We start from the raw sequence: 13,545 nt of genomic DNA on the forward strand, positions 1-13,545 counted from the left end.
TTGGTATATCTTGCATCTAGAGTAGATAATTAGTTTAAAACTTTCGAAACTCACTAAAACAATTTATCAAAATCATATATTTTGTCACAGATCTCCACAAAATCATAGACAAATCTTAACATGGTATCAATTGTAAAACAAGAAATCTTTTTATAAAAAAAATGTTACACTATTATAATCATCTTTCTCATAATTTCTCCATTTTATTGTAAATATTTATTAATATATAAGTAATTTAAAATCAGACCAGGACATTAACAACCATGTAACATATCTTTACAAAAACATAACACAAGTTAACAACATCTAAATAAATATAACCTGGTATGTATAGAACAAAACCATTATCTTGCAACTTAAAAAAAAAAACATGATAGAGAACTTACGTGTTACAAACCTGTAACAAGCTTTTACAGACAACGACAACTATGAATTTACATGTTACGAACCTGTAACAAGTTTTTACAGACAACGACAACTATGAATTTACATGTTACAAATATGTAACATGCTTTTACAGACAGCATAATACATAGGTTTGTAACATGCTTTTACAGATAACATAATACTATTGCTACGACCACTACTACTACACAAACCTTCATCCTCAACAATTTTGGAGACATAATTTGACCCATTTCCAACCCCCACCTGTTGAGCAAAACAGTGTAAAATAAAGAGTTATTGATAACCAACAACACTTCAACAAGTTCAAAACAAATTCCTCTTTATGCAGAAAAACTCCAAACTTTTTCCAGTCAAGGTTGTAATTCATAATTAAAAAAAAACAATTTTGAACCTAGTTATCATTCCTTGTCATCTTTTTTTAGTGAATAAACGTGCCTTTTATTCATAAAAGTTAGACAATATATAAAATAGCTGCTAATTAAGATAATCCTTTTTCACACTCAAAAAATCCCAAATGAAAACAAGCTCGCGAGTAGAGATAAGAGCTTTCTTGTCCAAAAAATCAAACACCCAGAAAAGTTTCACACAAAAGAATTCATCATCTAGAGAATTGTATTGTATTGTTCCAAGAGAAATAAATAAAGAAGAAGACGATGACATACTGATAAAGGAGTAAACTTTCTGAAGCGGAGAGCAGAGTTGGTGACTTTGGAGATGTTGCGGCTCATCATGGTGGCCTTTGAAACCACAGAAACAATAGTGAGAAAATAGGGGAGAGAGAGTGAGAATGAGAAAATTGAAGTTTTATAGTAATTTCCTTCAGCAGCAGGTATGTTTGCTTTCTTTGGGATTGTTTTTTCCATGGACAATAATGAAGTCACTGAGAGCAAATTGAAAGAAAAAAAAAACAAAAATGAAGAAAAAAAAGGTTGAAACCCAAAATAATAAAGCAATATCCAACAAAAATGGCACAATACAGTAGAAAAAACAGACTTATTAAGGAAAAATTTGGAGAAAAAGAATGAGAAAGAGAAAGATGAAAAGAATGAGAGAGAATAGTCAAGAGAAAATAAAGGAGAAAATGTCTGACTAATAAACTTTAAAAAAATTTAATGTAAAATGGAAACCGTATACAAAAAAACTTAAAGTACGGTATATTTGAAATATGAAACAGTATAAATATAACATACCGTATATTTCAAAATTTTTTGCCACATACGGTGATGCGTGTAATTTCCTCTATTATTAATTGTGTATTAACAGACTCAACACAACACAAACACATGATAAACATGATAATTATATACTAATTACTAATAGTAAATATATTTAAATTAAAGTTATATAAATTTTCTAATAATTTTTATATAAATATATGATTACAAAAATTATATAATTTGTAATAGAAAACTATCCATTATTGAAGATTTTATTTTACTAACTTTATTATAAAGACCTTTTTCCATTTTTATGAGTTTTATAACAAAATTTTATAAAAAATATTGCCAAATAACTTTTCCCAAATTTAATGGAAAAATGTTAGTAAAATCACAAAAAAATATGAAAAATTAAATGACAAATCAAAAGTGGGAAAAAAAATCTTACAAAACCAATTTAATTCCAACAATTGAGGGAAAATTCGTCTGACCTGCGATGGGGACTAGCTCTCACTGGCTCCGCTCCGTTCGACTAGCTTCCCCAACCTCATGCAGCTTCACCATGTTTGATTGGCTATGTAAAATTAGAACAATTATTTGATTGAAAAAATGAAAAAAAAAATGAGTACTACAACTAAATCTCCGACATCGTAAATCTTTCTCCAGGCAAGGATTTTTTTTTTCATTTGATAGTAATTTATATATAAAAAGCGGAAAATATTTTGTTCATCTAGCTTCTCTACTTCAGCGTCAAACCACTTCTACAACGATGTTTCGACCAGCCAATGCGGTCACCCTCTCCACCACAACCTCGCTATCAATATTATATTTTTTCATCGTTCCAAGGAGCATTTGAATTTGATTTCTTCGCATTAGTTATTCTCGATTGAGAACTGTGGGTTTGGTTTGAAGTCCGTTGAATCAGTATCTGTTGCTTAGACAATCGTTGAGGAAATCCAGGTTTAGTGGTGTAGTGGTACTGGCGGAATTTCGTCCAATGGTGGAGGAAATGGAGGTGGTGGCGGCGAAGGTGATGGTGATGGTAAAAAGGAGTTTGGACGGATAATGAAGTTTGAGGAGGTGATGAAGGAGGTCGAAAGTTGAGGAGTGAATCTTCCTTACAACATGATTAAGGCTACTAAATCTACCAAAATACAGAAAGCTTTTCTTTCCCTGTACTTGGATCTATAGGTGAAAAACATCAGTGTTTTCTCTCATTTCCTTTTCACACTTTCGTTTTACTTGTCTTGTAATCATTTATTGAGTTTAGCTAGCCAATAAGAGAAGTTGAACTACAAAGTTTACTAATTTTTCAATATCATTCATAGGAAGAACTAATAATTGTTTTGTATTGTTGTTTTCCATTTGTTTTACTGTTTAAACTTTGGGCAAGATCAAAAGCTTATGCACGAGGAGTATCACTGTCCAAAATCTCTATTCCAAGCCTTCCAAAGTTGCTTGAAACTTCACCAAGATGGAATGAGAAGTGGGATTAAACGAGTCTTTGAAACTCACACAAGTCAAGCAATTCTTTGTGAGTTTCTTGGAGAAAATGAGTGTTCTTAGGGAGCTAGAGAGAGAAAGAGAGAGAGGTTGGAGAGAGAGTTGAAAAATATGGTCAAGGCTTTACAACTTTAAAAGACCTCATTTTATAGTGTAGACATCATTATTATGTCTAATCAATAAGATTAGAGTTGTTAAACACATCATTTGGAGCCTAAAAAATGCAATTGTACTAAACAAGCAAGATATGCATCGCCTGCACTAGGGCAACACATCGCCTAGTAGGTGATTTGTTGCCCCATAGCAGGCAATGCATAACCCGTTATGTTCCTTCAACCTGAAAAGTCAGGCACAACACGTCGCCTCCTTAGAGGCGATGCATCACCTCGGGGTCAGGTCAACTTCTCCAAAATTTTCCTAAAACATTGCCAAATGTTCTAAATTTTTGTTGACATTCTTAGATACCTCATTGTATTAATTTAAACAAAAAAAAAAAAGTCAATTATAGATTCCTACAACAAAAATTCATAATTTCAATTCAACTTAAGCGAAATCGTTAAGTATTTTACATCACCTTGTGTAAAGCAACTTAACCATTATATTTAACCAATCTCAATAGTAATTAGATAACTAGCATTTTCAAGTTAATTGATCTTTAATAAAAAAAAATTATGTGATTAATTGGCAGACAAGTTTGAAGGCACTCACTGGTACAATTAGGTGCACTGATAATGTTCATCACCATTCACTTCTTACTTCGATTAGTTCGTTTATACCCTGCACCTCATCATTACTACGAGTCTGTGGAGCTACGAACAAGATGTAACAGATGCATTGCTTGAACTAATTACATGGGTTTCTTATTTTTTTAATTAGAGCTAAGAAGCAACTGCACTATAGAGCACTGATGGATATCTCGTGTACTATCAAAAGCATAAAGAAATAATAAAAAAAATAGATACATGTGCCACCTCTCCTCGAAAGTGCTACACTTTTGGGGTAAGTATTGTTCTCTCCTTCAGATGTTTTCATCACTACAACAACTGAAAACTTTTTTCTCTATTCTACGTTTTCTTTTGAATGGTTCTCTTGTAAAGCCCTGGGTAGCCAAGTTCATTACACTGTGTATTTTAAATAGTTCTTAACTTTCTAAAAGATTTATTAGGCCATAAATGTGCATCTAAATGTGATTATTGGTCCAGGGTTAAAATTTTTTGTTAAAAGGAATGGATGTTTTATTAAAATATTAAACTGTACATGGGATCCAATAATAAATGTCTACAAAGTTGTTTATTGTTCCGAAATGGTCATTACAACTCAAAATTTACAATCTGCCAACCTAAGCGGCAAAAATAGGATTAAACCCTAGTTCCTCTAAGAAACCTTAGTCGTGGTGGTCAAGCAGTCGCATATGTACACATCACCACCGAAGCTCTCCAACTCATGGTTTATCCAGCTTTCCTTTCCCTTTACCTGCAACATGTAGCACTCGTGAGCCAAGGCTCAGCAAGAAAACTTAAACATGCTCATAAGTAGTGAATAACACATTTCATATCATAATAAACATGCCCAGCAGTAATAACCCTGCTCATACATGTATACCATTCATATAAATGACTACAATGTCATATGGGACCAAATGCCCTAAATAAATTATTAACTGAATCGTATCAGGGCCCGTTTCCCAAGCACATGACTAATAAGTCACACTGAGGTCTTAGCGCCCAAGGATCTGGGACTAATAAGTCACCCTGGGGCTCATTGCCCTATCCTCTATATAACCAGCCTTGGAGCTGGCCCAACGCACATGGAGCTTTAGTTTTCTATGACCATTGGGTCGGACAAGCGTATTGTGCGCTCCTGATTAGATCTAATAATATCGACCAGCGCTCAGCGCGCTAATGCCACCCTTGACTGATAAGTCAATGCTTTACAACCAGCGCTCAACGCTAATGCCGCCGTTGACTGATAAGTCAATGCTTTTCTCAGGTATATAATGCTAACAAGCATTCATCATATAACAAATATCCGTATACAAATAATTCAACATGATTTAATCGGTCATTCACAAACATAATCACAATCATGCACATTTATAGGGGCCAAAGCCCAATTAAAATTGTATTCAACATTCGGGCCAAGCCCTAATCATGTACATCACATAATTGGTGCAATTTTCTTACTTTAAGTCCGAGTACGATGTAAAATAAGAATGACCCTCGAGCATGATCCCATTCTCGAGCCCCTAGTGATAACCTAATCACAACCATAATATAGAATCCCGTCAATAATGAGTAAATAACGGCTTTCAGACCAAGTCCTGGCCTCCGGGATGTCAAATCCTACTAAATTGGGTAGTAGGATCGATCCCGAGCCCTTAGGTTAAGTTCCCATCACTAAAAACCCATTTTGGTCGTTTTTCCCCTTTTGGGTCGCGGCCCCAAACACCTGAACCGCGGCTTACTCAAGTCAAGGGCCTAGCCCCTTCTCTGTATGCACCGTGCACTGCAAAGCCCCTACCAGGCGCTGCGACCCTAAATGCCCAACAGCCAAGAGCCTCCTCCTTCATCAAGCTAGGGTCGCGGTGCCCAAGAAAAGGTCTGCAGCTCGACCTCGAACCCAGCCAAAAACCTTCATTTTCCTCATTTTAAAACCTTCTATAAACCTATCCAAACATATCCAAATTCCAAAAACAAAGTTCTCAATCATCTCAATGGCCCAAAACCATCAAAACCAAAGCTTCAAACCATTCAAAAACTCCTCAGCATAGAATCCAAATTCAAAACTTAAGAAACTTTAGGAAATGGAAACTCATAAATTCAAAACATAAATTACCTTTGATTATGTCGTTTCTCGCTAAATCCTCCAGCTAATAAGCTTCTAATCTTTCCTATAATCGATATGACTCTATCCTTGCTTGAATCAGAGTCCTAAAACTTGAGTTTCCTTCGAAAATGCAATGAACGGTAAAAAGGGATAACAGGAGAGAGAGAGAGAGAGTGTGTGTGTTTTGAACGTATATCTGTTATGTCAGGTTACTTCGAGCCTAACTAACCTTAAGTAAAACCCAAGGCTTGGGGTCTCAAAACCACCCCCGAGAGTAAAATAGTCAAAATTCTCAAAATTTTCCTCTTGATTTCACTGTCTCCCAGTATATCCTCAAATATTCATTCCCATTACCCAATATCCCGGTAATGTGCTAAATACTCAAAATACTCATTGACTCACCCCGAGTGAAGTATAAATATCGTTGTGACTTTCCCACTAGCTTGCTTCCCAGGATCGCCTCATACTGAGTAACCCAAATATATCCACATAATAATGTGGTCTCACACATATATCACATATATGCCAAATATACCCATAACGGGCCAAATTACAAAAATTTCCCTTCTAATAAGAAACGAGTCCACATGCTTAATTAATACACCTAAACATACATATCCAATCACATTATAATATAACTCATATAATCACATAATTACACGCATATATAACACATAAACATGTAATTTCTATAATTTGTCGTCCTGGCCCCCTAATCAATGCCTTAAGCCTTATTAGGTCATTTGGGACGTTACATCTCTGCTCTATAGTGCTGGTACAAATATGTTCTATACAAGCAAACTTCTTTTTTGGTTGATTGGCTGCTAAAGTACAAAATGACTTCAAAAAATAGGTCATTTTTCCAAGGGGCCCTATAAGAGTAAGTGGTGAAAATGGCCTGTTTTTTGGAGTCATTTTGCACTTTGACCAAGTTTTGATATTTTTTTTTGCAAAATGACCTCTGTCTAAAATTTCGACCAGCTGTCTACAAATTTTGACTAGGTGTCTGAATTTTTCGAGCACCTGTCTGAAAAATTTCCACCATCTGTCTCAAGTGTCGGGACCATTTTGAAAAAATGATTAAAACTAGACCAAAGTATAAAATGACTTCAAAAATAGGTCATTTTTCCAAGGGACCCTTAAAGAGTAATTGGTGAAAATGATCTATTTTTTGGAGTCATTTTGCACTTTGACCTAGTTTGATAATATTTTGCAAAAGAGTAATTGGTGAAAATGGCCTTTTTTGTGGAGTAATTTTACACTTTAACCTAGTTTTGATAATTTTTATGCAAAATGGCATCTGTCTAAAATTTCGACTAGCTGTCTGAATTTTTTATTACTTGTCTGAAAAATTTCGACCACTTGTGTCAAGTGTCGGAGACCATTTTGCAAAAAATTATTAAAACTAGGCCAAAGTGCAAAAGGACTTCAAAAAATAGGTCATTTTGTCAAGGGACCCTTTAAGAGTAATTTGTGAGAATGACCTATTTTTTGGAGTCACTTTGCACTTTGACCTAGTTTTGATATATTTTTTTAAAAATGGTCTCTGTCTAAAATTTCGATCAGCTGTCTAAAAATTTCAACTAGCTGTCTGAATTTTTCTACCACCTATTTGAAAATTTTCAACCACCTGTCTCGAGAGTCAGATGTCTTTTTGCAAAAAATTATAAAAAGTAGACCAAAGTGCAAAATAACTTCAAAAAATAGGTCATTTTGCCAATGGACCGTAATTTTTAATGGTATATCAACCAAAAGGTTTTCCTTTTCTTATTAATAGTCATGTTAATGCAATTGCTTGTTTGGCTTTTTTTTTAAAGGAAACTTTTATTCCACAAAAGAAACAAACACCAACTAAGGCAATTTTGCTTGAATCAAAGCAGAGGCACAAACAGAGCCCAACTACAACTCAGAAACAAACTTAGTACAAGCAAACTTAGAAATAATGTGAGCTACCCTATTAGCTTCCCTAAAAGAATGAAAAATAAAACTGCATAAAGTATACGTAGGGCAATCCTTAATAGTATCAATGACTGAGGACTAATTAGTCAGAGTTGTATCTGTACAATTCAAAACTTTTATCACTGTCCCACAATCCGAGGAAAGCTGGAAATAATTCAAACGAAGATTGTTGGCCAACTAAAAACCCAGCTGAACGGCTAAACTCTTAGCTAGCTCCACTGAAAAAGTCCCAGGTTTATATACCGATTGAGAAACAAGAACTTTACCTCCATGGTCCTGAGCCACAACACCTAAGCCACAACCCATGGACTCTCTCCCAAGCGAAGCATCACAGTCAATTCGTATTTTCCCAGGAGGAGGGGCTTGCCACTTCAACTTCTCTCTTTTGTTATGACTGTTACCCTTACTTTCATAGTCCGTAAGGAGCTGTAAGGACCAATTAACAAAGTCCAACTCATTTGGCATCACCAAATTATGAAGCAACTTATTTTTTCTCGACCACACCGCCCAAGATAAGATGCAGAAAACCATAAAATCCTACTTAGAGCAGCGAGACCAAACACTCAAAGAAAAATCAAAAGGATCAAAGCTGTTATAAGGGAAGAGCTGTAACAAATTAACCGAATCCCAAATTTTCTTAACACTCCTACAACCCCAAAGAGCATGAACTATAGTTTCGGGATTACCCTGACATCTGAAATAATTATGGGAAAGATCAAGACCTTTCTTGAGAAGATTATTCTGGACATGAAAAGCCAATTGTGACAAACCCTCCACCAGAAATTTTTAACTTTAGGAGGCAGATCCAAATGCCAAAGATTTCTGCACCAACTCACTAGGTGATCATCATTCAAACTTTCAGCTACAACAGTCAAACTTCTAGCCAGTTTATAACCAGTTTTCACTGTATATCTACCATCTTTAGTGAAACTCCAACACATATCATCTTGTTGTTTAATGCCTACAGGAACAATTCCCAATATCCAAGGAACATCATCCTAATAGAAAACCTTAGTAACCATATGAGTATTCCAGTCCCCATTGTCATCTAAAAGAAAACTAACCATTGTGTTAGGAGGAACTAGAGCTTTGAATTGCAAAGTAAAGGTCTTTAGACGGGGAAGCCAAGTATCCTCATTGATTCTAACTGAAGCCCCATTTTGAATACGCCAACGAATTCCTTTTTTGAGCACTTCACCCCCCATAAAATACTTCTCCAAATGACTGAACTGTAGGAACTAGTTTTAGCATTCAAAAAGTCTTCATTCACAAAGTAGCATTCATTGAGGATGTGGGCTAGAAGGGAGGAAGGCTTAGAAATTAAATTCAACCTTGGTTTAGTAAGAAGCACGATTAAAATCTTCCAAATTTTGAAACCCCAAACCGCCTTTGTTCTTCTCCTTACACAACTTTTCCCAACTTCAATGAATCTTCTTCTTGTGGAGAGAGGAGCCCCACCAAAACTGAGTAGCCATGGCATGAATTTCCTTAATTAAGCACTTTGGAATGCGAAAACAGCTCATAATGTAACAAGGAATTGCTTGTACAACAGCCTTGATAAGGATTTCTCTACCCGCTTGAGAGAAGAGATTGGCTTTCCATTCTCTAAGTTTATTCCAATTGTTTTGCTTAATCATAGCAAACACTTCTTTCTTTCTTTTCCCCACAAAGGCTAGCATGCCCAAATATTTAGAGTGACAGTCAATAAGAGTAACTCCAAGAGAAGCAGCCAAGTTCCGAGCTTCTGCTTGAGAAATGCTCTTTCCCACAAAAACTTTCAACTTCTCCAAATTAATTTTCTGACCTAAAACTGAAGCATAAACGTCAAGAATAGCTTTATTGCTGCATCTTCATTAGGACAAGAGTTAAGAAAAATAAAGGTATCATCGAAAAAAATAAATGAGAAACTCTTAAACCATTTTTGCCAAAAAGAACACCACTTATATATGCTTGATATCTAGCTTCTTGAATTAGGCAAGACAGCCCCTCGGAACAAAGAAGGAAAAGATAGGGAGAGAGAGGGTCTCCTTGTCTTAAACCCCGTTGAGGAGTAACCAAACCACGAACTTCACCATTTAAATGGAAAAGGAGATGGGGATAACACAATTCATGATTTTGTGGATCCAATCCTCCTCATAACCAAGGCAACACATCATTACTTCAACAAACTTCCATTCCACCCTATCATAAGCCTTAAACATGTCTAATTTTAAAGCCATCTTTTTGCCATTACCGAACTACCCTTTCTTCATAGTATTGAGACTTTCAAAGCCAATGATGGCATTATCTTGAATCAACTGACCTCCAATAAAAGCACTTTGGTTTTTCAAGTTAACAAGAGGCAAGCTTTCCTTCATCCTATTGGCAAGACACTTGGAAATCACTTTGTACACCACATTACAGAGACTAATGGGGCGAAAATCAAGTAAGTGAACCAACTTCTCTTTCTTTGGAATAAGACAAATAAGAGTGGCATTAAGAGCCCTACAATCCCCATCGTTGTTAAGGATATTTAGGCAAACCCTTGTGACCGTAGGACCCACCAAGTCCCAATGAGATTGAAAAAATAACCCAGGAAGACCATCCGAACCAGGGGCTTTTTAAAGAGTGGATCTGAAACATAGCCTTTTTGATGTCATCTTCGGAAAAAGGGCAAAGAAGTTCTTCATTCATATAAGTGGGCACTCTATTCGAGACACAAGTAGCGAACTCTTAAAGAACATCCAAATGAGGAAGCTGAGAAGTAAAAAGATCAACAAAGTAATCATAACAGACTTTTTGCATACCTTCATTTGAGTCCTGGCAAACAATATTGTTATCAAATAAACCATTTATTTCATTTTCTATCTTTTATCCGAGGATTTGCTATGGAAGAACCTTGTGTTTTGGTCTCCACACCTTAGCCAAAGGGCCCTACTTCGTTGGTGCCAAATTAGCTCTTCCTTTTCCAACACCGCATCAAGGCTCTTACTCAAAATATGATTTTGCAGCCAATCAGATCCCTCCCACGAGCTTGAAAGAACTTCTATCTCTAGTTGAAGACTCTGTTTCTTTTTGTTCAGCTCATTTTTATAGTTTCTATTCCAACGATGAGTTTGGAACCACAAACTTAAATTTTATGGCGTAAATCCCTGGCTATAAGGATGCTTTTGAACACTGCCAACACTCTTGGATGACTTCCTGGTAAGTTTCCTTAGAAGTCCAAGCCTGCTCAAAGTGGAGCCTAGACCTCCAAATGGGCCGAGACTGAGCAAGTTGAGGAGGAGTAGAGTTAAACATGAGTAAAAGAGGTATGTGGTCCGAGTTCCAGGGACGCAAGTGACAAACTTTAGAAACCACAAACAACTGATCCCAATCTTTGTTACACAAAACTTTATCTAATCTTTCAAAAATCAAGTTTGCCTCCCTTCCATAACACTAGGTAAACTGACCTCCTTCATAGTCTATCTCCTTTAGACAACAATCATCTATTACCCTTATGAAATTCCTTATCAGATAATTAGGTTTAAACCCACCTCCCTTCTTCTCAACAGAATCTAAAATTTCATTAAAATCCCCTCCACAAACCCAAGGCATCTTGTACAAATCATGCAATTTGCGAAGAAGATCCCAAGAGTGTTTCCTCAATGAGGGATTAGGATTGCCACAAAATCCTGTGAATCTCCATTTTAGGCCTCTGCCTAATTTTAACAACTACATCAATATGGCCAGGAGAGAATGAGTGAATAGAGACCTTGGTATTGGTTCTCTAAAGAAGAACCAACCCCCACTGTTCCCTACGGGATCCACTCCAAAAAAACCATCATAACCCAATCGAATTTTGATCCAATCCAGTTGACTGGATTTTAATCTTGTTTCTGACAAAAAAAAATAATTTCGGGCATATGTTCACGATCATGGGAAATGAGAGTATTCAATGTCCAAGTATTCCTAATTCCTTGGACATTCCAAAAAAGGATATTCATGGTGCCCGGCGACCTTTCCCCTCAAGGTTTTCCGATTCGTTAGTTGTGTCGGAGATTGAATCTTCAGCCTGAGAAACGTCCTCCTTCAGTATCCTGTCATGGTCACCTGTTCTTCCTTCGTTCAGAATGGCCTTGGTACCTTGAATCTGTTTTGTTTCTAAACAGAGACAATTCTTCTGCCCACTTTCTTTCCCATCTCCCTCTCCTGAGTCCTTCCCAATTGGAAGGAGCTACTGCTTGGTTTGAAATTCCTATTCACTTGACACTACTTCTTTCTCTCAGGTACCCATATCTGCATATCTCGGCCTTGATAACTTAATGCTCGCCCTCGGTCCAGTTACCTTCTACCATGGAGAGAGAGTGCCCTACTCTTTTCTTCGATTGACTACCCAAATCATCAGAAACAAGAGGACAGGGTGGGTGCTTTTTTTTGATTGCATTACTCACCATCTCTGGAGTAGAAACCGAAGTTGTATCTTGTGTTATTTCCTTGTTCTTGGCTCCTATCAAATTAGAAATTCCATTTGGCCGTTCAGATAAGCTCTCTTGATCATCCTTCCTCTATTGAGTAGTTAAAATTACACTAAACCCATCTCGAATTTCACTCTCAACCTTCAGCCATACGCCATAAGCTAGAGCCGTTAATCCATTCAGACATTTCACCATTTGAATTGACTCCTTACAACTCTTTTGGTCATGACCAATTCTGCCATAGGTAAAGCACATATATGGAAGCCTTTCGCATTTGAAAGGTATCCATTTTATTTGATTTCCAATCGGCAAAGAGAACTCAGGGCAAACCGGTAAATCATAGGCATCCATACTTTGAATTTGAAGAACCCATTTAGAGCTATTCTGGTAACATCTTTATTATGAACTTCAATGATTTTCCCTGCCATAGATACCAACCTTTTATGTATTCTTTGCTGTAAGGAATTCCCCTGGAACCCTTAAAACTCTTCCCCAAATTGGGAAAAGAGTTAATTTCTGCTCCAAAGATTCATTCTCCTCTTCTAGTTTTTCCAAGATTAGAATACCATTATCCATGAACCACGAAATTCTATGAAGAATCGGAAGAAAATGAGTCTCCAAATTAAACTTAATCATCAAGAAAATGGAGTTCTTGGAAGTAGACTTGATCGTCACTTCCCAATCAGCATCTTTCATTTTCCACATCCGGCCAAGAACCGTCTTCAGAAATCCACGACTAAATTCTAAGTCGGTACAAAGACGCCCCATGACACAAAGTCTCCCCACCTATGCTTTCAGACCATCATCAACTTCTCAATTATCTTCGTCATGAACCCTAAGGTCCATCATTTTAACCAGTAACTCGTCCATTTTGGAAGGCAATGAGTGCAAACAATGGTATAGGCTCTTCTTGCGTGAGAGAGCATAAACCCTAGTAGAGCTTCTCTCTCTTGCCAAGTTATTGTTTGGCCTTTTCTATGTCATTTATGTTTGAGAAATTCTTATTAGTTTGATGCAATGTAACTCAAAGAAATTGCAAGGACCTTATTATGCTATGTTGTTCAAACAAAAAAGATTACGTTGTATTCTATTTTTTAAAAAGGGTAAAAAAAAACTATATTTTATTCTTTGTCCTACTTTTTAGGCAGTGATGAACAACTTATTGACAAAATCCTAGACCCATCTCTTATGTTTTGGTTTTAACAATCTTATCCTTATTTGATGGTGCAAAAGACTGGTGCAAGTTGCCTGCAACT

The 13,545-nt window shown here is 36.4% G+C and overlaps 1 long non-coding RNA gene across 1 annotated transcript; it reads right to left on the minus strand.

The window, feature by feature from the left end:
* Positions 1–7,736: 7,736 nt before the first annotated feature.
* LOC133803359 (uncharacterized) lies at positions 7,737–11,328 on the minus strand. The gene is made up of 2 exons (XR_009877919.1): positions 10,640–11,328; positions 7,737–10,539 (listed from the first exon to the last, which is right to left on the minus strand). It is a non-coding gene; the product is annotated as an uncharacterized LOC133803359 (long non-coding RNA).
* Between the last annotated feature and the right edge of the window lie 2,217 nt (positions 11,329–13,545).

The sequence above is a fragment of the Humulus lupulus genome, chromosome X, assembly GCF_963169125.1.
Source record: "Humulus lupulus chromosome X, drHumLupu1.1, whole genome shotgun sequence".
NCBI classification, from domain to species: domain Eukaryota; kingdom Viridiplantae; phylum Streptophyta; class Magnoliopsida; order Rosales; family Cannabaceae; genus Humulus; species Humulus lupulus.